Below are 24,602 nucleotides of genomic sequence, written 5' to 3'. Positions count from 1 at the left end.
GCCATAGCACTCCTAAGTGAGATGCAAATGCATCCAATTATTTATATAAAAAATAGCCCAAAATCATAAATCTGCACTATCCCACTCTTTTCTCAGTGCACAATATTGAACAGAAATTTTTGTGATACAATCTTTATTCTTCATAAGTCAACACTAAACATATTTAACTTAACCATATTTGTGATATTGAAAACTTGATCCATCATTCTAACCATAAGCATCCCTTTGATCTTCTCTTCTTCTTGCCTTCTACACTTTCTTACTTACCAATTGGAAGTGGAGGGATACTTTGCTCATGCCTAAAGAAATTAGATGGATCAACTTTAGATTTCACCTTTACTAACCTATTGAAGTTACCCTTAAAATACCTATAACCCCAAGAGTTAGCAAGAGAAAGACTTGTACAATTCTTCTTGTTCATCCCTATATCCAAATCTCTATAATTCACATAGTTTTCCCTTGGATTTTTTGATGCATAAGGAGTCATATAAGAGTAAAATTTCCTCATCCAACTCATATGTTTTGCCATATTCTTTTCTCCATCAATCCATCCAGATAAGTACTGAATTTTGTAAAGAGTTCCTTTTCTGTGAGGAAAAGGTGTTGCAGATTCTGCAATCCTACTCATCATTCCTCCATAGGGATTCCATATCATTAAAGGACCATCATCTTGAAGAAAAATTTTCCATAGGGAATTGAGGGAAGTTTCTGGAATCACTTGTCTTACAAAATCTGATTTTGCTTTGAAGTAAGCCTTGGATGTAGGTTTTCCCTGGAGCAGAACTTCTGGAGGTGTTGTATTGGGATAACCGGCGATATAAAGAACCGATTTGATCCAACTAGTTTCCAAACAATCCTTTCTTGTTAAACCCAATTCAGGAAAACTCTGCTTCATAACTTGGAGAAGTCTATTAGCTCCACCTAGAAACAGAGCTTGGTAAGAAGTAGTTACAGTTCTTTGACCAGGAACACTACCATTGCCTGGTTGAATCAAGACTCTGATGAAGAGATTTTCATCAATATTTGGTGCTACTTGTTGCCATCTATAAAGAAGCTTGTTTCCACCATGTTCTAGACTCTTTGTTACCGTGAAAACTGTCACAGTTTTTGGCACAGGAACCAATTTGATCTTCCACCAGAGAATAACTCCGAAGCTGCCTCCTCCGCCTCCTCTTATTGCCCAAAATAGGTCTTCTCCCATTGCTTTTCTGTCAAGAATTTTTCCATTAGCATTAACGATTTTAGCGTCAACAACGTTGTCAACACCGAGGCCATACTTTCTCATCATAGAACCGTAAGCACCTCCGGTAATGAGGCCACCGATACCTAAAGATGTACAAAGGCCTGCAGGGAAGCCATGAACTGAACTTTTTGCGGAAATTTTGTAATAGACTTCACCAATAGTTGCACCCACTTGAATCCAAGCCGTGTTATGTGGAATATCAACGTTTACTGCACGTAGTTTAGCCAGGTCTAGGATCATGAACGGTTTCTCGATAAGAGAAACATAAGAAAGACCTTCATAGTCGTGTCCTCCGCTTCGTATTCTCATATGAATACCATGTTTTTTTGCACATATCACAGCTGCTTGGACTTGTGAGTCATGGAATGGTGTGAATATGAAATCTGGTTTTGGCACTGAAGGCAATAAATACCTTAGGTTTTGAGCAGTGGATTCAAGGATTGAAGTGTAGGACTTATTGGTTGAGGTATAGATTGAAGAGGGAAATTGGTTTGGAATTTGAGCATGAAGTGATAGGCAATTATTGAAAATTTCTTCAATTGAAACTGAAGTGGAAAGTGGAACAGATAGCAGAACTACGAAAGTTGCTAAGAGGGACATCATAGACTGCATGATGTCTTTTTTCATGTTTTGTGATAAAATGTTTCTCCAGCTTGTTAATATATACTGGATTACTGGTTAGTAGCACGTATACGGAAAGTGACACTCCGACACGACACAGACACTCTGAAACAACTAATAATTTGAGAAAATTATATAATTCAGTATAATTATAAGTGTCGGTGTTGGACACGACACGTGTCTGACACCCGAACATGCAGCGGTGAAGCTTGCGAAAAATTTATGCAGGGGCTAACTATAAAGGAGAATTTTTATGAAAACAGACGTATTAAATTTAAGGATAAAATATATTTTTAGTTCCATAAATTATAATTTTTTAGGTTTAGTCCTTAAAAAAATTATTCAATTTTTTCTCAGTTTTTTAAAATTTTACAAAAAAAATGTTTTTAGTCTTGAATTTAATCTCTAACAAAAAATTAAGGACTAAAATTAACAAATCTTAGAAACTTAACATAAAAATCGCTATTTTAAAACGTTGGGCAAAATGCATTTGAAGAACCCAATTTCATCAATAACTGCCTGTTTAATAATAGATTAATAATGTCTTTTCAAATATAAATAAATAAATAAGTTATTTGCAAGAAACTCATTGTCCATATAATTTGTCTATGACTATTGTCTTGATAATTTTTATTGTTGAAAAAGGTTTCTCTATTGTTGTTATTGAGACCGAAAGTATCAAACCAATACAAATAAATCTATCAATTTTGTAGTAGTTTTTTTACTTTATTATTTATGCTAACTTTTGCAACTAAACTTGTTTAGGGTAGCTCAATATTTATTATTTGAGGTAGCCAAATATAAATACATACCGACTAATTCAAGAATAATATTTTTTTGGGGTAGCCAAGGCTACCCCTCCCGTATGAAGGGCTACGCCCCTGCGGACATGCCTATTCGGAGGAGTGTCCGTGCTTCATAGGCTAGTACTTCTTAGTCTTAGTTTTATGGCAACAATTTCTACGTGTAATTGAGCTAAGAAAAACGTCATGTGAATGCATAATTAATTTGATTAGGTCCACTTCCAGTGTTATAGTGTATATAGTTGAAATTATGAAATGTGGAAACGTTAGTATTTGACTTGCAGTAAGTATGCACTAGGAATTATTGGATACATTCAGACCTCAAGATTGTAATTATGTGAAAATAACGTGTTTTTCCTACATGTACAAATTATTATCTTCCCACTACCATGTGTACTGCAATTGTATATGATTGATGATGCCAATATGTAATCATGGATTTTTTTGATGGAATCATTTTGAGGATAAGGAGAAAATGCTTTCAAATTATTTTTAATTCTTTCTTTGGGATAATGTAAATTTTTATTTCATTTTATTTTTTAAAAGATGCTTTGAGAAAATGCTTTAAATAACATTTTTCTTTAAAGAAAGGCAACAAACAGAAAAGATGTTTTCTAACAACCATTTATATTTGCAGGAAAGTTCAAAATCAGAAGAAGCTGCCATGTGCCAAATATTGCCAAATCTCACTCAAAAGTCGTCTTCTTTTGAGAGAAATGTATTCTCCTCATAAAGAGTATTGTTATTGCTACTTGAAAAAATTTAACATCATACTGTTGGATGGGTCCTTCTCAAATGAGAGCCCACACCTAATAAAAATGAAAGAAAAAAATTGTAGGGTAATACTTTTTCGACTTTACTTTCTTCTCGCGCGTTCTACAAATTTTAGATTTATAATTTAAACAACGTAAACATAAACTCAAATCCTCCAAAACATATTAAAACACCCTTAGAAATTCTCCGTTTTTTCGAATTTTATACTTTGAATATGCTACGTGAGAATAGAGTATAATGGAAAAAGAAATACCAAAAAATGTATGTGTGTGAATGGGCCAAATCCGTATGAAAAGGGTGTCATTTGAATGTTATTGACTTTTTATGTTTTTGTTTGCATTGCTCTTTTAACCGATCATTCTTTCTAATCTTTTTTTTTTTTTTTTTTTTTTTTTTTACAAATTTTCTTTCATTTAAGTATACTAAAGGGCAAAGACATCAAAGTTAATTGCACCCATGTGAAATCCGTGTCAAAAAGGTAGATATAATTCACTGATGATTTTTTCTTGCAGGTTCAACTAAAAACAGAAATTTTTAATAAAGTCGAAACCAGACAAAAAGTTATAATAAAGTCTACTATTTTTTTAAGGGCATAAAAGTCTACTATTTAATTCTTCAAAATATTTTTAAATAAAAGTAAAATAAACTTTTTACTCAGAAAAAGAGAGAGTAAGATAAACTAAAATTAAATATAAGAATTTAATTTGAATACACCTACTGTGTAATTTTTTTATATATTCATCTAATGAAATCACTTTATAAAGTCACCTTTTAAGTTAGTTCCTAAATCATTTCTAGTTTATTTAGCATGATTTGATTGGATGTATGTGTAAAAAAAATTAGACCGTCATAGAATAAAAGTTAATTTCTAAATATAAATAGAAATGTGTTATTTTATGAATTAAATCTTACAGAAAATAATATAAATTTTTTCTCAAATAGTTATAAAATGTACCATTTTTTTTTCTTTTTTATCTTTGTTGCACAGGTTAACACATAAGTACTCATATAATGAGGTCACTTTAGAAGAAAAAAAAATACTACTTTGTGTTTATGATGATGAGATGCACACAAATAGTTAATAAGGTTAATTTAGTAAAATTGTTATATATTTTAATACTTTATTATATTCTTAATATGTGTTTAACAACCTTAAATTAAACGACACTCATTTTAAAATTGAGGAAATATAATGATAGATCTTCAAAGACAAAACAAAATTAGTTTAGTATCATGAAGTAGTAGCTTAGTGATATGACTTTAAACATTGAAGCAGCATTATGTAGGAGGTCATTGGAGGAATGAGTATAATAACTCACTCAGCTCAATCACCAGAATAATATCCAGAAGTCATCTTAAATAAATCATTCCACTCTCCCATTCACCAAATCAAGATTCCTCCAACTTTCATTAAATATCAAATTCATAATAGTATAGTTACAATTCTTTTACATCAGAATCATATTTAGAAAACCCACATCCTTAAAAAAAGACCACTAGTTGCACTGCACTTTTTGCTTGACCAACAAACACTTACAAGCAATTAGACACCTAAATCACACACACACACACACAAAGACATCCAACATTACAATTAGGCACTCAATCAGTAGTATCTTACAACATTAATAATACAATAAAAGTAACAAACCTAAATGTATCTTTATTTTTCTAAACTAGATATGACCCCTTCCAACAAATTCATAGATACCATTCTTCTGATACTAGCAGCAAAGTGTCTTATTTTCCCTTTCTTGTGTTTTGACATTTTTTTTTATATTGGAAGTGGTGGAATACTTTGTTCATGCCTAAACACATTTTCAGGATCCACTCTAGTCTTTATCTGAACCAACTTGTTAAAATTACCCTTAAAATACCTATAACCCCAACCAGTTGCTTCTATATAGCTTGTACTATTCTTAGAGTTAATTCCCAAATCAAGATCCCTATAATTCACATAAGCTTCCCTTGGATACTTAGACACATAAGGAGTCATATAGTTATAGAGCTTCCTAATCCAGTCTACATGCTTTGCAACATTCTTGTCACCCTCTTGCCATATAGACAAGTACTGAATTTTATACAATGTTCCATTTCTATGTGGAAAAGGGCTATCTGATTCTGAAAATTCACTCATTTTTCCACCATATGGATTCCAAATCATCAAAGGACTATCTTCACTCAACAGCCTCTGCCACAGTCCTTCAATACCAGTTTCTGGTATTGGTTCCCTCACAAAATCTGATTTTGCTTTGAAAGAATTCTTAAATGTTGGTTTCCCCTTAAGAAGAACTTCAGGTGGTGTAACACTTGGATATCCAGCAATATAGAGAACAGATTTGATCCAACTAGTTTCTTGACAATCTTTCCTTGTCAAACCCAATTCAGGAAAACTTGTTTTCATGACTTGAAGTAATGTTCTTGCTTCACCAAGAAAAACAGCATTATAAGAAGTTGTAATAGTTCTTTGAGTTTTGTTTCCAACACTAGCAGCTGGTTGGATGATGACTCTAATAAAGAGATTTTCATCAATAAAAGGTGCTACTTCTTGCCATCTATGAAGAATTTTTGTAGCACCTTGTTCTAAAGTTTTAGTGACAGTAAAAACTGTCACTGTTGGTGGAACAGGAACAAGCTTTATCTTCCACCAAAGAAGTATACCAAAGCTTCCACCTCCACCACCTCTTATAGCCCAAAATAGATCCTCTCCCATGGCTTTTCTGTCTAGAATGTTTCCATTTGCATCAACGATTCGAGCATCTAAGACATTATCAACACCAAGACCATATTTTCTCATCAATGTTCCATATGCACCTCCTGTTATGTGTCCACCGACACCTAAGCTTGTGCATAGACCTGCAGGGTAACCAAGAACCGAACTTTTCTCGTATATTCTGTAATAGACTTCACCGATTGTGGCACCGGATTGAACCCAAGCAGTGTTGGTTTTAGTGTCAATGCTTATGCCGCGAAGTTTGACTAAATCGACAACTATGAAAGGTGTTTCGATTTTGGAAACATACGAAAGTCCTTCATAGTCATGGCCACCACTTCTTACTCTTAGATGGATTCCGAGTTTCTTGGAGCAAATTACGGCTGCTTGGACATGGGAATCTTGGGAGGGTGTGAATATGAATTCGGGTTTCGGTGTAGATGGTGCCAAACACCTTAGGTTCATTGCTAAGGAATCAAGGATGGTTGAGAATGAAGGTTCATTTGGAGTGTAAATTGTTGTATGAAATGGATATGTTTTGTCTGAATTCAGGTTGAGACATTGGACAAAACTGTCTTGAAGTAATAAAGAGGAAACTTTTAATGAAAGTGATGATAATAGAAGGACTAAAATTGGCAAGGGTAAGATTGGTGACACCATGATTCTTGTTTGTGTTCTCGTTTTTGTGGTGGAAGAAGGTATCACCAATGCTCTATATATAATGTGAGCAACTATGCAAAAAATTTGAAACAGTGCATGAAAATTTGAGCTAATACATACGTCATACACATGAAGAGTATTGGTATTGTTTTAAGGTCAATGTTCTAAATTTAATTATGATAGTGTTGAATATAAACTTTTTTCATTTTAACTTGTTTCCAACAACATGTACCACTTTAAGCAAGGAATTCAAGTGGTTAATAAATTTCAGCTAATAACGAATGACGAATCGTTCGGAAGAACATAACTCGTGTTTGAATCTTGTCCGAACAATATTTGACCTGATTTTACTTATCTTTTGATTGAATCCCAAAATTATGAGGATCCTTTCCATAAATATCAGTGTGTTAACACAAAAATAATTAATTCAAAATAATATGACAAGACTTGTTTGCTTTGTAACCATAAAAGAATGGTATTGGTGTTGTTGTCCATTAGTCATGTGCAAGGCAAAGCATTATTCTCTTGAATGGCCCCCATTAGAAATAAGCATGTCTGTATACTTGAAGCATTATATGATCATACAACAAATAAAGTATATTCTGTATGCTTAATTATATGTTATCTATCATATCCATAAATCTATTCTTTGGTTTTCTGGTGGTTATAACTGTATGGTCCACTGTCCACATGTTAAATTAATCAATTAGTATATTTGTTGCTTCACATTATGGTGTTACTTAAAGTTTAATGACCCATGTCAAGTTTTGTAATACATGTTTGGAATGTAGGAGGGAATTCCCAATCGCTACTAAGGCTTAACTCAGGTAGAACCGTAGTAGTCATTGTTTAAGATGCAGTGTAGTTTTTTGAACGTATACAAAACAATGTAAGTTGGGGTGTTACTTTATGAATTTTTTGAAAGACAGGGCAGCAGAGCTTGAAATAGGTTGGAGACATTGTATGAATAAATCTTTGTCTATTTTAAAATTTATGGCATAAATCTTGTTTTTAGATATCACGTGGCTGTTTTAGTTCCTACCGTTGAAAAATTTATCCCCTTTTTTTACGTGGTAAGAAATGTGAAGCTGACATGAACTCATAGTGCTGACGAACCATGTCAATTTCACACCTCCCCTGACATGTCAACATTTTAGACGTTATCATCTCCCTTAAATGTTAAGTATGTGTTTTCTTTGTACGATTCACCGTTGCCACCATGCGTTATATAGCCTTGGAATGTGAAAATACAGAAGCTATAAATCAGTGACGGATCCAAGAATTCAGGAAAGTGGGGGCACCACATCTATATAAATTTGAAACATTAAATAAACATATATATTTATGGCTTAATAGCAGTTTTGACCCCCTATGTTTCAAGAAGTTGCGATTTTGGCCCCGTAACTAAAATAATTCGATTTTGCCCCCTTTGCACTTTTGGCCCCCTAGGCCAATTTTGACCAAGTCAATGCTGACGTGGCGCCAAGTGTGTAATTTTTTTTATTTTTTATAATTATTAAAAAAATAAAAAAAACTTTTTTAAATTTTTTTAATTAAAAAATATTTTTTAAATTTTTTTTATTAAAAAAGTATAAATAAAAAATAAAATAAAAATTACACATCTGGCGCCACATCAGCATTGACTTGGTCAAAATTGGTCTAGGGGGCCAAAAGTGCAAAGGGGGCAAAACATAGGGGGCCAAAATCGAATTATTTTAGTTAGGGGGTCAAAATCGCAACTTCCGTAAACATAGCGGGCCAAAACTGCTATGAAGCCTATATTTATATTACATTTTTGAAAGCATAAATATACATCATAATTGTCCTTTACGATTCTCCATATTCTAGAAATATTGAATGATTTTTTTTTCATTTTCAATACCAACAAGAGTATCTCTTTCTATATAAGTAACTAAACAATTGTTTAATCATTCATTTTCAATGCGAGTTCGCATCCGATTCTTGACAAGATTGTGTTGTTGTGTCAAGGTGTGTGTATATGTGTGGGCCAAGAGAAAAGTATTGTGTAGTTTGTGTGGGCCATTTGATCAACATTTCAACTATTACTATATATTACTATATTATTACCAACTAAAAAAAATTCTACAAAATTAACGCAGGCAGAAGCCTACATACCTTTGTAGGTAGATCCGTCCCTGCTACAAATTGTAGCATATGTCTAAACGCACGTCATCTAACCCCAACACAAACATGCACTAAATTTGAAATTGACACATAGGAAAATTGAATATGCATTTAAGTGTAAATTTTAAATTGTTATTAAAGTATCAGCCAAACTAGTTTTTTTTGGTACCAATTGCTGAATTGCAGTTGTCTCTAGGGCTGGACAAATCAACTCGACCCGCCCGAAACCATCTGACCCGCAAGCAAAAAAAGGACAGTGGCCGGGTCAAATCGGGTTACACGGGTTGACGGGTTGAGCTAAACGGTTTGTGTTGGTTTGCTGTGGACGGTTTTGGGTTGAAGTATTAGAGCCGTAAGAAACCGAACCCGAACCGCCCTATACATACTCAATACAAAATATTGGGCCTATCCAATCCTTAAGCCCAAATAGTTTCAGACTTTGCCAACCCAACCCAACACAACATCATACAAATACTGCTAATATTGGATCTCTCAAACCCTAGCTTCTCTGCTGCGCCGTTTCAATAGTTTCTTTGCTACATCTCCATTCTTCATGATTCTGCCACAATCTTTCTTTCTCATCCCATTTTCGTTGTTGTTCTGGATTGTTCCCACAAGTCTGACAAATGCTTGTTGCGAATGGAATCAGATCTGTGTTAATTTTCGCAACAATTTCCTCTGTCGAATCTGTGTTTCTTCATTGTTTTCTCTGTTGAATCTGGTTGTTTTCTTCTTCTTTTAAACCCGTCGAAATCCGACCAACCGAACCGCCAAAACCGCCAAACCGTAAAAGCTAAAACCGCTATGATAGGCGGTCGAGTTTGGGGCTGAAGATGGAACCCACAGTTCACGGCGGAATTGGGTTTTGGGCCCGAAAACCGGTCGAACCCGTCCGCTGTCCACCCCTAGTTGTCTTCGATAGTTTGACCTTCCATCACACTCAATGTGATTTGAGTTATTGTCTAAAAAACTGCAATTAGTATGTTATACGTAAACTTCATTGTAAATCGTCAGTAAAGTTGACGGTTCTTCTTGACTTTACATAGGGATTAATTTCGCCTAATCTACTCTTTTTTTTTTTCCTTCATAAAAAGGTAATATGCTTAGTCATGCTATTTTATTTAAAATTGTTCTATTTTTTTTAACCACTATAAGTGAAGGAGTCGAAGTTCGAACACCGATTACAATGTAGCTTAGTGGCTAGAAATTCGTTTTTTTAAGGTAAATAAGTGTGGTGTTATACAATGTCCTTACCAAACTAAGTTAAACTCATGAGCCGGTTTTCATACACCTGTTTTCATATATATAAATAAATAGAGTAATAGTCATTTTGGTTCCTGAATGTGTATCAAGTAATCAGAATAGTACTTCAATGTATCGAAATTTCAAAATAGTTCTTGATTGTGCACTTCATTAGTCAAAATAGTCTCTAATATTAAAATGTTTCATTAATAGTTATATCAATCCTTATAAATACTTAATTATTGTCATATCATTCCTTATAAATAGTTACTTATTGTCATTTCAGTCCCTATATGAAAATAGTTATTGTGAGTATTGAAAGCTTATTTTAGTGTCATGAACTATTTTGACTTATAGAGTGTATAATCAGAGACTATTTTAAAATTTTGATACATTGAATGATTATTATCAATACTCATTACACATTCAGGATCAAAGTGACTTTTTTCCCATAATAAATAGATTAAAATTACACGGTGGATGTTTATCAATTCAATTAATTTTCTTTATTCCTTGTGCAGAATTTCTCCACAGTAATATGATTGATTAGGAACAAAAATTATTCAAGTTAGTTATTAGAGAAGTATAATTTGGAATGTGTAGAGGTCCAGAGTTTGCATAAAATGAAGCAAAGTAGAACAGGACAGAGGCAGTTCAACAACCACCTTAAAGTTAGATGCTGAGTGAGGGTCAAAAGGTCTATGCATCGATCGAGGTTCCTTTGCCTTTTATTTTTAGTGTGAATGGATATTTGTCTACACGGCATAGACTAATCTTTTTGAATCGGATGTGACAACAATAAGTGGTAAAATAAGAGATTTAACATTGTTGTATTTTTTGCCATAAAAAAAAAAAAAACATTGTTGTATTTTTAGGATTATATCCAAACTCGTACAATCTTCTGATTAAGCTACAAGAGATGTTTATCATTTCAGTCAAATGTTCTGGAATGATTATATCTCCTCCTTTGTTTGTTTATTTATTTTTTATTACATACTTAAAGATTTGAACCATCAATTAATTTTCTTCCTTGATTGTAGCCCTGATATATGTCTTTCCTGCCGTGAACGACCATCGGAACCCACCATGGCAAGCGAGTCAACTAATTTGTCGCTATGACTTGCAAAAGAGTGCTTATTGCTTACCATCTTTTGGGGATCTTGGAAGCCAATTAGAAACCTTAATGTGTTCAAACTTCATTTCATTATAATTCTTGTCATCCTAATCACAAATGATGACAAACCAAAAAGTATATAGAAGGAAGAAGAAACTCCTCAAGGTGTGGGTCACAATTCCATGTTAAATCACCAGTGACACTGTATATCAAGAACAATTCTAGTCGTGAGAAGGGATTAGTTCATCTAGAACAGGGGCGAAACAAGACTTGTAAGCCTATACAGGCTAAATTTAAGTTTGACCGATTTTTTTAACTCGGTATCCGACCCAACTGCAGATTAATTTGAAAGATCTAATCTCATAGTAGTATATTTGTGGAAATCTTGTTTTTAGATGGACTAACCAATCAAAATTAACACCAATAAAAATGACCATTTCATCTTATTGGTCATTTGAATTGGTATGATTACACCGTCAATATTTTTAGGGCTAAACATGTTTTTAGTCCTTACATTTTGCGTCTCTTTGAAGAATAGTCCCTACATTTCATTAAATGTTTTTAAAATCCTCACATTTTATCTCTGTTATCAAAATTAGTCTATGCTGTTAATTCTCTAACGGAATGCTGATGTGGCAGTTAGTGGGTCCCAATTATTTTAGGGTTAAATATGTTTTTGGTCCATACATTTTGCGTGATTTTGAAGAATAATCCTTATTATTTTAGGGATTTTAAAAACATTTATTGAAATGTAAGGACTATTTTTCAAAGTCAAACAAAATGTAGGGATCAAAAACATATTTAACCCTAAAATAATTGGGATCCACTAACTGTCACATCAGCATTCCATTAGATAATTAACAGCAGGGACTAATTTTGATAACGGAGATAAAATGTGAGGATTTTAAAAATATTTAATAAAATGTACGGATTATTCTTCAAAGGGGCGTAAAATGTAAGGATTAAAAACATATTTAACCCATATTTTTAACAAGTTTGTTAGAAATAGTACTCATAACATTTCAATATTAAAATAAGTCGTGTAGATATATCATGTTTGTCACTTCCTTTCCCCATTCACTTTCTTTTATTTAAATCTAAAATCACAAATTCAAAAACTTTGCAATGATACTATCTTTTTTTAGCAATGTCTTCATTCAAGAGTCATGTTCGACTTCACAAACGCAAAAAAAGTGACTTGTCCATCTCTAATAAGAGATATGATGAATGAACACCTAAATGTCGATCATCTCTTGTTGTGAATTAAGAGTTGTAAAGAAAATCACAAAATGTGACGTAAAAGATAATAATGCAAGAGAAACACAATTTAAAGGCTAACAGGGTAAAAAAAAATGTCACATAAATGATCAATTTGAAAAGAAAAAAATAAATTAAGGATTGATAAAAAAAATGGTCAAAGTTAAAGGACCACAAATGTAAAATAGGGGGACCAAATCCATAAATAGAAAAATAGGGAGATCAAAATTGCAATTAAACCTTTAATAAATTATTAGCATAAGGCCCAAGACGTTAACCTCTTCTGTTGCCGGCGGAGGATACCCAGTTTACACATAAAAAATATCCTGACAAGTCCTTGTTTAAGTTACACCATGCTCGTATTGTAATTCTCGGTATCATAATTCTTGCATAGCAAGGGCATGATTATGTTTTAGCTTGATGGTTGTGGTGCAACACGAAAATATTGCCTATGTCGGAATCCAACAACATCCATGATGGAGATATTTATTTTTGAGTATTTAAATAGATCTTACATGTACATATCACTAATTTATAATTTTTGTAATAATAATATTTAATGGATCTTGTTAATCAGTGTCCGGGGCACTAGTTAAGGAACTAAAAGTAGAAGAAAAAAAAAATTCAAATTTTGCATTGAAAATAACACTTTCTTAATTTTCAAAAAGTAGAATACACAATTTCCAATACAATATTTTCTTTTATAATTCCTTAACATTTATTCAATCTTTTCAACTTAGCATTTCATATTAATTTCAACATGACCCAGTAATCATCTATCAATAACCGAATATCATTACATTTTAATTTTTAATATTAAAAATGTGTAAAGTCCATTAACACGAAGAGTGCCTATTTGAGACTCTGAACTCGATAAACATCCAACAAAATTTCGTACAACGATACTCCCTCTGTTCCTCAATAGATGACCTAGTTGACTCCGACACACGTACCAATGCATATATTTTATCTTTGATATCTTCAATTCTCTATTAAAAAAAATTATGAAAATTTAATATATTAAAAATATTCATCGAGACGAATCTAACAACATCTTACGTGATATTATTTATCTTTGTAAATTAGTAGAAAAATATGGCCAAAGTATGTCAAGTCAATAATGTATATTGTCAACTAGGTCATCTATTGAGGGACGGAGGGAGTAGCACTTAATATGTACCAATGCTATGCTTACGGTGATAAGCACTGCCATTGGTGATGGTCTGACGAGGACTATGCAAGTACACAATTTAATGATAATCTACTCAAAAAACTATACTCCTTAGGCATATCATTGCAGGTTCATACTATATCTATTTAGAGGGAGAGTAAAATTGCATATTGGTCAAGGGCATATGGTCTGCAACTAATTATACGACACTCTCAGAACTGAAGAAAGTGATGAGTGGAGATAACGCAGTCACTCGATTTCGTACTTTTTGGATAATATCTTGTTCATGTGTGTGAGTTCATGACTTTTTTGGATAAATTTTGTCATTTTAAATAACTTTTTATATTTTTTCGTTAAAGATAACAATAGAATCATCTTACAAAATTTTCTTTCACTCTTAATTAAATAAGTGATTTCACAATTATTTAGTTTTTAATTCATATTTTTTGTAATCTTATCATCTTAATAAGATATTTTCGTATTTGTTGTGATTTTATCATCTTAGTAAGATATCGTTTGTTCTAATTTCTCATTTCTGTACAATGTTTTTTATTTCTCTTCTTGGTGCAATATTTATTTATTACTCCCTCCGTCCCATATTACTTGACCTAGTTGACTCTGTCACGTATGCCAATGCACAGTTTTAAACTTAAATTTCTTTAATAATCTAGTAGAAAAAATTACGAAAATTTGATATTTTGAAAATATTAATCGAGACGAATCTAACAACATCTTATATGCTATATTTTGTTTTTATATATTAGTAGAAAAATAGAGTCAAAACATGTTACATGAATAGTGCAAATATTCTAAATAGGTCAAGTAATATGGGACGGAGGGAGTAATAGGTTAAAAAATGTTTGATATAGTGCATATCCAATCAAATTAATGAATTTGCCATCGTTAACCTTACAGATCTGAAGGTATGAATATTTCAAACACTTGAATATAGTCATATTCGTATACTTGCTATTATCATGAATATTGTGAGCTATTTTATACTATTAATATCAATGTTGTGAGTTTGATCATCAATTTATTCCTTTTGTTTTTAGCAACTTGAATTTGTGTTTTATCAATTTACTCTGTCAATTTGTTCAAAAATTTCCTCTATCAATTTGAATGAATGTCGTTTATTTTTAGTAAAAAAATAATAAAATCATCTTCATGGGGTGTTAAAATAAGTAATATTAAATGATGTTAAATGCTCACTTTAAAAATTTAGGCTGATAAATGCAACTGTATGTAAATTAGAGTGGTAGCAAAATGCATTTGACCCTTCTTTTAATTTATTTTTAGTATTATTTTTGCTTCAAAGATTATTATATATTTTTTTTTGTCAAGTAGTCTAATGGCTTAAATTAACATTTTTTAAGGTAAATAAGCGGGGTGTTCGGAGTTTGAACCCCGACCCCTGTATATAACAATGTATGTCCCTGCCAACTTAGTTATGCTCACGGGAACGATTATTATATTATTATTGTTGTTATCATAAAGCAAATGTTAATGTAAGTAAGAAAGATGAAACTATAGAATCAGATACTCAATTCAGATCACTCTAACTAAAAAAAATTCAACATTGTTTTATTCTCAAAGACCTTTTTACATAATAAAGCAAATATTTTTACATAAAATTAAGGAGACTAATTATTTCTGTAACAAAAAAAAGGAGACTAATCATTTAAGTCATAGTACTAGTTAGGCGGAGTCTTTTCTTTTTAACTGTATGATTAACTGAGAATTAGAGCCCGTTTGTTATAGCTTTTTTTAGGAAAAAATCACTTTTTTTAAGAAAATAATCACTTTTAAGAATATTGCATCCGTTTGTTACAGATTTTTTTAAAAATCAGAATCTAAAAAAAATCTAAAAACAGCTTCAAATGAGAAGCTGTTGAGAGCAGCTTCTCAAAAAATAGATTTTTTTTAGAGGAGAGAGAAAATATGGATTTAAAGATTGAACTAATTTTGTAACAAAAAAATCGCTTTTATATAGCTGTATCCAAACAAACTAAATTATTTAAAAAAAAAAGTGATTTTTATTACGGTAAACAAACGCATAATAGATTCTGATTTTTCAAAAAATCTCTAAAAAATAATCTCTAAATTATTTTATGTTAAAATCACTTTTATTTTAATCCGTAACAAACGGACCCTTAATCATGCATTTTAAATGGGTCCTTTTCTTTTTACTCTTCAAAGACACGTTGGGGCGGGGTGGCACTTTGGTGACATAATGTCACCGTGACATTAAATCTGGGCCACACAACACACACCTTTGTGTGGTCCAGATTTAATGTCACACATACAACACATCTGGGCCACACAACACAACCCTTTGTGTGGCTCAGATTTAATGTCACGGTGACATTATGTCACCAAAGTATTATCCGTTGGGGCGTTTATACTATGCAGTATATGTCTTCTTCATTATTTATATAATGAATGCACTAGCTAGGCATGTGCAAACCAAATGGCGTCTTTGTCATTGAAAATTGACAAAGATAGTACAATGGAGAATTAGTCACTTTAGACCTGAATAGGAAATGAGTCGTCACTTTAGTCCCTGAATGCAGATAAATTGCAAAATAGTCCATGAATGTAAACTTTGTTAGTCAATTTAATCCCTGAATGCAGACTCCGTTAGTCAATTTAGTCCCTGAATGTAGACTTCGTTAGTCACTTTAGTCCCTGAAATTGACCAACACAGTCTACATTCAGGGACTGTTTTACAATTTCTCTGCATTCAAGGACTAAAGTGACTACTCCTTTCCTATTCAGAGACTAAAGTGACTATTTCTCCAAGATACAACAGTAGTTTTCAGCTGAAAGCCACAAAACGACAACAAATAAAGATCATAGAAAAAGAAATAAAGTAGTGAGAAAAGTTAGCCAGCAAAAGAAACAGTTAATTTCTTTCAAAAAAAAAAAAGAAACAGTTAATTATTCAAAAAAAAAAGAAACAGTTAATTAATTAATTAATAAAGCAAACGTGGTTTTTGTCATTACTCATTAGTGTTCTTTCTACACGAAGACTCAGATGGTACCCCTCTTGTCTAATCCAAAATCTAATTTGATATGGTTTGATTAAATTAATCTCAAAACGTTAACGTCTTCTTATTCTCAATCAAAATTCTGTTCTTTCTTTTACGTTTTGCTTTTTGTACACAAGAATAAAGTTTTCGTTTGTGTATGACCTGCAATTTTCAATTCTTATTACATAAAAATCTGGAAAATTTGAAAATTATTTAATATTTGAGGTAAGCAGTACGTCAATCTTTCGTAATGCTCTTCTAAATCATTGAATTCTTTTCATGGATAAGGTCCCATAATAAGCTGGAATTATATTTACCAATTTTAATATCCACATTGTTACCCGGAAAAGACTTCAGTGCCATAGCAATGGTGCCATTGGTGCCATAGAACCAATCCTGGCCGTTGATGTGTGTGGATGTGTGTGTGATGTGTGTGTGTGTGGTGGAGATGCACTGGTATGGTGCCATTAATGGCACCAAAGTGGAGTCCTGTGTTTAAGGATGCGTTTGTTTCAGCTTTATAAAAAATAGATTTTGTGTCAAAAGAATCTAGAGATTTTTTAAAAAATCTGAATCTATTTGTGTTTGTCTATTAACCATAAAAATCTATTTTTTTAAAAAAATGAGTTCTAACATGTACATGTGTTATCTCCTTGTTGTTGAAAAAAATAGATTTTGAGAAAAGCTAATCCTAATAGCTTTTCATTTTATGGTCAAAATAGATTTTTTTGATAAAATGATTTTTCTAAAAATTCTAAACAAACATTTAAAAATGAAAAAAGTGATTTTTTTAACGGAAAAAATAGATTTTTTTTGAAAAAAATCTGAAACAAACTGGCCCTAAGTTAAGGGTTAAAAAAGTTGGAGGTTGTGGGTTACATTCAGATGAAGAAATAAACATATTAGTCGTTGTTTCACATAATTTGAACTTTGGAGTTTATATAAAATACAAAAAACTGCGTAGGACGATATATTTAATTTGGTTCGCTACTATGTAGGTATCGTGGTTATATAGAAATGTTGTAATAATCAAAGGGTTGCTTGTAGCGTTGGTGGAGTGGGAGTTACGGGAGCAGATTCTCTCTTGTGATTGGAGAGTCTAGCGAGATTGATGTAGATTTTCTACATGTCATATAACTATGTACACGTGAGTATATATAGGATCGTTTTCCACAGGGAGTTGCGGTATATCATAAGCGTGTTCACAATCTTTCACATTAAGGTATCATTTATAAAATGTTTGTTTGTAACACTATATCCATAGATGACAAAAGTAAAACCGAGAAGAGATCGAACAATTTCGCTTGCGGTATAAGATAACGAGCAAACATAACAGCAGCAATCTCTCGATCGATTAACAGACTCTAGCTTTATAACCAATATTATTACAATCATTTCTACAACATCCTTCGTGTCCAAAGTGACATCATTATTTCTAAGTTAGCGTTTAAACATTCGTGTCCAAATCCCTTAAACGATAACAAAGTCGATCGGATAACTTAATCGATCGTGTCCAGCCTGATTAAGTATCCGAAAGCATTAAAATCTTGATTAAAAGTAATTATCAAAGGTTTACAAACTTGTCAAGAGTGATATAACATAAGATAGATTGTTATTCTAGTTCTAGATTCAAGAGTTCATGTCCAAATCATCTTGAATCTCTTTGAAAGCATTAAAAGCAAGAATAACAACAATATTGAATCATTAAGCTAGAACCTTATATATTAAAAGATCAAAAGATTACATAATAGCTTGATTGTTACCTCAATACTACAAAGAAGGTGATAGTTACACATAGACATGTAAACTAATGCAAGGAATGAAGGAAAGATGAAGATTCCATGCCAAGATCCTTGATGTCTCAATGAATCTAGGGTTGAATCTACTCCTTAATCACTTGCTTTGTGTTTCTCTCTTGGAAATAGCTCTGACCTCTCTCTTAGAATGTATAAAAATATCAATGGAATAGTGAATGACCTAAAAGAGAGGTAAGAATGCTATTTAAATGGCCTGTGTTTTTGTACCTACGCCAATAGCGCAAGATACACTAATAGCGTGGTAAGTCGGCCTATAATCTGGCCAATGGGCTTGTGCCACGTTGGCCTTGCCCTGCTTCTACGCTTCAGCTACGTTAATAGCGTGGTCCTCTGGAGCTTCTACGCTTATAGCGTAACACACGCTAATAGCGTGTTTCTTCATGACCAGCTACGCTCCAGGTGCGCCAATGGCGTAGCTCTCTGGAGCTTGTACGCTAATAGCTCAGTATACGCTAATAGCGTATTCTTCAGGAGTGATCCAGATCCACGCCCCAGGTGCGCCAATGGCGTACCTCTCTGGACTTAGGCATTTCCTCATCACGCTAATAGCGTAGGACACGCTAATGGCGTATGAAATTGAATTTTGACTTTTCTTGCTCCTTGCTTGTATTTTCCTGCACAAAAAGGGTGGAATAAGGCTCAAAAGCATAAATGACATATTTACACAATAATTGGAGTTTTCCATAGAGAATCTTGCAAAACAAGTCACTAAAATGCCTAAACTCCTATATGAAATATATCACTTTTAAACACTTATCAAACTCTCCCCAACTTGGCTTTTTGTTTGTCCTCAAACAAATCAATTGAAAAGGGAACTAACAAGGCTTTGGACAAGGTTTTCAACAAGGTGTCAAACAATTCAAAACAAAAATAAACAAATGGTGATTCAAATATGATCGCGTGGACAAGCATGAAGTCCTCCGATACTCTAGGTACAAACTAAGAATGCGAAATATGTCCTAAGCACAAACTATACATCATAAACTTCAAAACATAAACATAACTATCTATGAACCACACCTAACACACTTCTTTAAAAGTAAATGCAATGATATGATAACAATAAGTGAGGTAATGAACACACATCCAACAATCATGCTAACATCCTATTTAAGTTAGGTGTCCATCCAAATATCGTCTCAAAAAGCATAAAAGCATGGATCAAAAGGTCTTGCAAGGGTTATAACTTGGCTGGGCTACAAAAGAAATGTCATATGTGGGGCAATTGATCAGAAAGCCTATCAAAGAGGAACATTTTTTTGTATCACAACTTGAAATCCATATACTTTCCTACCAAGAATTACAACCTTTGGTGATTAACAATCAAACCAATAACCTTGACAACTTATTCTATTTTTGATTTTTTTCTTTCTTTTTCTTCTTTTTCTTTTCTTTTCTTTTCTTTTTCAAATGTACAACTTTTTCTTTGATTCAATGTTGTCAGGTTATTCTAACAATTTTCACCACAAACTTGACATATAATGCCTCCTTTTTCTCCCCAACTTGAATACAACAAAACTCTAATTGAATGTTCCCCTATCCTAAGGCAAGGGACAAAGTACAAAAAGGTTAAGGGTTCAACAAAGTAAAAATATCAAAGTCCTATAAGATTCAACCATGAACTGGATTTTTGAAAAATTTCAGGCAAATTCAACAAGCATTGTGCTTATGAATATTGACAGTTCATGTTTGAGGACTTGATTCATTTGGCTCAGATTGGGGTATCAGATACTCGCTCTTCTCACAGGTAGGCTTTATGTGGTCAAGTAGGTTACTCTCAATTCAAAAAGTGCCTTGATCCTTTCCATGCTTTCACACAATTCAAAATGATTATCAGATTTAACATAACTAAAACAAGTTAGACGGTGATTATCGGTCTCCAGCATATATACAACAGATTGAAGCTACCTCACATTTATGTTAAGTACTAAGTGGTTCAAAAATATTTATGTTTATGAAAAGAATTAAATGATATATATTTTGTGCAAAGTACAAGTTTCAAATTCTTATTAAAAACCTAGAATAACAGGAAACCAATACCTTGGCCTTACGCTTTCTCACAAGTAATATCACTATCACTCACCTGCTTTTGCTCAAACATTGGCTCAATGAAGCACTTTAAGATTTATTGTTCATGAGCAATTTTCTTTTGAGAGACACAAGCAAGATTTAAACAAAAAATCATCCAAAACATTAGTTAAAATCCACAAGCTAAGTTATTAAACCATAATAATATAAAGTACTAAAGTATCAGGTCGAGCACTAAAAACCACAGTGCTCGAAGAGTACAAAATATAACCAAAGTGCAAAATACAACCAAATTAAATAAGTTTCAACATGAAATAAGGAAAGCAAAAGTTCGAAAGCGAAAAGAAAAAACATCACTAAAAATCCAATGAATCACTGATCATCATCAGCATCACCCATGTCAAGATCCTCATCCAAATCTTCACCATCAACTCCATCATCATCAGGAGTAGCCTCATCATCCACAGCATCTGCCACCCCCACATAAGGTCCTGGCTTGCCCTCAGGCCAATGAACAAAGCTCTGATACTGGTCAGGAGACATAACCGGGTACTCAGCATTTCCCGGATACATGTGAGCATTATAGAGGTTCTGATGAATGCCTTGGTTGCTCCTCCAAATTGCCTCGTTTTGATCCATCAAAAAGTTGTTCTGGTCCCTTACGTACTGGTTATGCATCTGCTGCTCCAGCATAAAGGTCTGCAAACCTGAAAAATCAAAAGAACCAGTGCCCTCAGATGGGCCAGCCTCATCATCAGAGAAATGGTATTGAGCTGCCCTATTCTCTGCTTTCACCCAGGTACGAATAGAAGTGTCAGTAATGGTCCTCTCAATGTCTTCATCAAAGGGTCCAGAAATGGGCACTCCATAGACCTTCAGCAATCCCATGATAAGTCCCGGGTAGAACAAAGCAACCTTCTTAGCACCTGTGGCAACCTTCAGAGCCACAACTTTCATCTCATTGGCTATGATGCGAGCAATATCAACAGGCACTCCTTTCATAATGCACCAGATGAGTGGCAGAACGGATTTTGGGGCATCGGATGTATGGGCTCTAGGAAGGGCATTATGGACAAGAAACTGGAATACTCAGTCATCTCCTTTGTGAGAGCATGTCTAACCTCTCCCCTATCATTCTTTACAAAGCACCTACCCTTGTTCATGATATCCCGCTCAATTTGGTCAAACTTCCAGTTCCCCTGAGCATTTCTCTTAGCATAAGTACATAAAGTGGGCATAGTGGGATCAGGTGAAGGCTCAAGGTTTAAAGCATTGTCAAGGAAATCATTAATGGAATCCCTATCAAATGGGATTAGCTTCCCTCGGACATAAGAAGTCCAAGAGAAAGCATCAGCACGGGTGGTTGGTGAGGCATCAGGGACAACATTACAATAGAACTCCTTGATTAGGTCAGTGTTAATTTCAGTACTGGGAACAAGGAGTTTGGTCCACTTGCGACCAGTGAAAATGTGGAGCAAATCAGAGAATTCACCACCTGGTTGAATGTCAAATGTTCTCTCATGCCAGGTTTTGTATTGTGCCATCTTTTTAAACCTGGCAGAGTGGGCAGGGGTGGGAAAACGGTTAGGGTTGACTGGTGGGGCTGAGGTGGAGGCAGATTTGCCTCTTGGACGTTTGGTCCCGGTAGTTTTTTCAACATTTTTCGGTGCCATCTGCAACAAAACCAGGAAACACCAACATATTGCATAGAAAATATTAGCACAAACTAAAATTGGTCATTTAAAAACATCAAAAATTTTGAAAATCTGGGCAAGTATGAAGAACCACGCTAATAGCGCATGCCACGCTAATAGCGAAATTTTCTGGAAAAAATTCGCTATTAGCGTAAATTTCGCTATTAGCGTATTTCTTCGTACCTGCAATTTTCAAATTTTCAAAATTCTTGTTCCTGCAATTTCACAGCACATACCAGCAATTTTCAACCCTAGGTTTCATCCCATGTCTCTACAACACAATATAATCTTGAAAAGGAATCAGAATCACAACATTGGCACACAAATCATTCAAAACCCTTATTTTTCAAGTTTGTACAAAATGGGTCAAAATCAAAAGATGAATGTTTGTTGCATGTGGGTTATGATTCTTGTTCCTTTTCAAACTATAATCAATGAATAACAGTCTCTAATCACAAATCAAATTTCTAACCCTAACCTAACCATTTCTAAAATTGCTAAAAGCATGATATTTTCAATTCAATTAAAGCAAAGGAGAAAAGGAAAACAAACCTGTTAGAATGATGCAAATTCAAGCAGAAATGCAATGCAAAGTGTGGTATTTGACTTGAATTGAAACAATGAAAATGGGTTTGTGAGTTAGGGTTATGTGTGTGAGAGAAGAAGTTTGAGAGTTAGGGTTGTGTGTGTGAATGAATGAAACCGTGAAAAATGGGTAAATGAGGGGTTGTGGGAAGTTAAGGGGAGTTACTCCCCTGGGCCCACAAAAAATTTTCTCCTACGCCAAACCTACGCTATTAGCGTAGCTCTCTGCAGCTCCCACGCTAATAGCGAAATTTACGCTATTAGCGTGATGCTTCAGGATCAGTTTTTCTTTGTTGTTTCAATTCAGCTTTCAATGCTTATGTACTACTACTATATGCAATAAACATAAAAATACTTACAAAACTGGGTGTGCCTCCCAGCAAGAGCTTGTTTTACGTCATGAGCTCGACGCATTTTAAAGAAATCATGGTTCGATTAGTGAAATCGTCGACAAACACCGATCAATTTCACCACCGAAGTAGGGCTTAAGTCTCTGCCCATTCACCGTCCAGTTGGCTTTTGTGACTGGATCCTCAAGTTCAACAGCTCCATATGGTTTGACCTCTTTAACCATGAAAGGTCCGGACCACTTAGACTTCAATTTGCCCGGAAACAGTCTTAGTCTTGAATTGAAAAGTAACACCATTTGCCCTGGCATGAATTGTCTCAGAATGATCTTCTTGTCATGATACTTCTTTGGTCCTTTCTTTGTAGAGCTTTGAAGATTCATAAGCTTGATTTCGCAATTCTTCAAGCTCATGCATTTGAACTTTTCTTCTTTCACCGGCCTTCTCTTGATCAAAGTTTAGGAACTTCAATGCCCAAAATGCTTTATGTTCGAGCTCGACCGGTAAGTGACAAGATTTGCCATAGACCATTTGGAAAGGAGTGAGGCCTATAGGAGACTTGTATGCAGTCCTATATGCCCACAAAGCTTCATCAAGTTTAGCCGACCAATCCTTCCGAGATGTAGAGACCGTCTTCTCAAGTATTCGTTTGACCTCCCGGTTGGAAACTTCGGCTTGTCCATTCATTTGCGGATGATACGGTGATGCTACTTTGTGCTTGACTCCATAATGATCTAGGGCCTTGGCAAGTTGTGTGTTGCAAAAGTGTGACCCCCCATCACTAATAAGAACTCTTGGTGTACCAAACCGGGTGAAAATATTCTTCTTTAGGAACTTCACTACCTTCTTGCTATCGGCTTTAGGCGATGCTACGGCTTCCACCCACTTTGAAACATAATCAACAGCTACCAAGATGTACTCATTTGAATATGATGAAGGAAAAGGGCCAACAAAATCTATACCCCAACAATCAAACACTTCCACTTCAAGGATGAGGTGTAGAGGCATCTCATTTCTCTTTGACATTGATCCGGTTCTTTGGCATTCATCACAATGCTTGCAATGTAAATTGGCATCTTTGAAAAGAGTTGGCCAATAGAACCTGGATTGAAGTACCTTTGCGGCTGTTCTCTCCCCGTTGAAGTGACCTCCATAGGGCGAATTATGACATTGCCATAGGATCTTCTTTGCCTCTTCATCATCCACACACCTACGCAAGAGATTGTCCGCTCCAATTTTGAACAAATAAGGCTCATCCCACACATAGTGGTTAGCATCATGGAGGAACTTCTTGCGTTGTTGCCATTCAAAATCTTCCGGAATGAACCCGGTTGCTTTGTAGTTCACCATGTCGGC

At 34.0% G+C, this 24,602-nt stretch overlaps 2 pseudogenes across 2 annotated transcripts; both read right to left on the bottom strand.

The window, feature by feature from the left end:
* Nucleotides 1–63: 63 nt before the first annotated feature.
* Nucleotides 64–1,877, bottom strand: LOC146932794 (monolignol oxidoreductase AtBBE-like 13 pseudogene; annotated as a pseudogene). The gene has a single exon (XR_015007271.1). The product of XR_015007271.1 is annotated as a monolignol oxidoreductase AtBBE-like 13 pseudogene (transcript).
* Nucleotides 1,878–4,821: 2,944 nt separating this feature from the next.
* Nucleotides 4,822–6,841, bottom strand: LOC146932793 (monolignol oxidoreductase AtBBE-like 13 pseudogene; annotated as a pseudogene). Its single transcript, XR_015007273.1, has one exon. The product of XR_015007273.1 is annotated as a monolignol oxidoreductase AtBBE-like 13 pseudogene (transcript).
* Nucleotides 6,842–24,602: the final 17,761 nt, after the last annotated feature.

Source organism: Medicago sativa, chromosome 4 (genome assembly GCF_051527215.1).
Source record: "Medicago sativa cultivar Bolivia chromosome 4, Bolivia_mono, whole genome shotgun sequence".
Taxonomy (NCBI): domain Eukaryota; kingdom Viridiplantae; phylum Streptophyta; class Magnoliopsida; order Fabales; family Fabaceae; genus Medicago; species Medicago sativa.
This window is presented reverse-complemented; position numbering and strand designations above follow the sequence as displayed.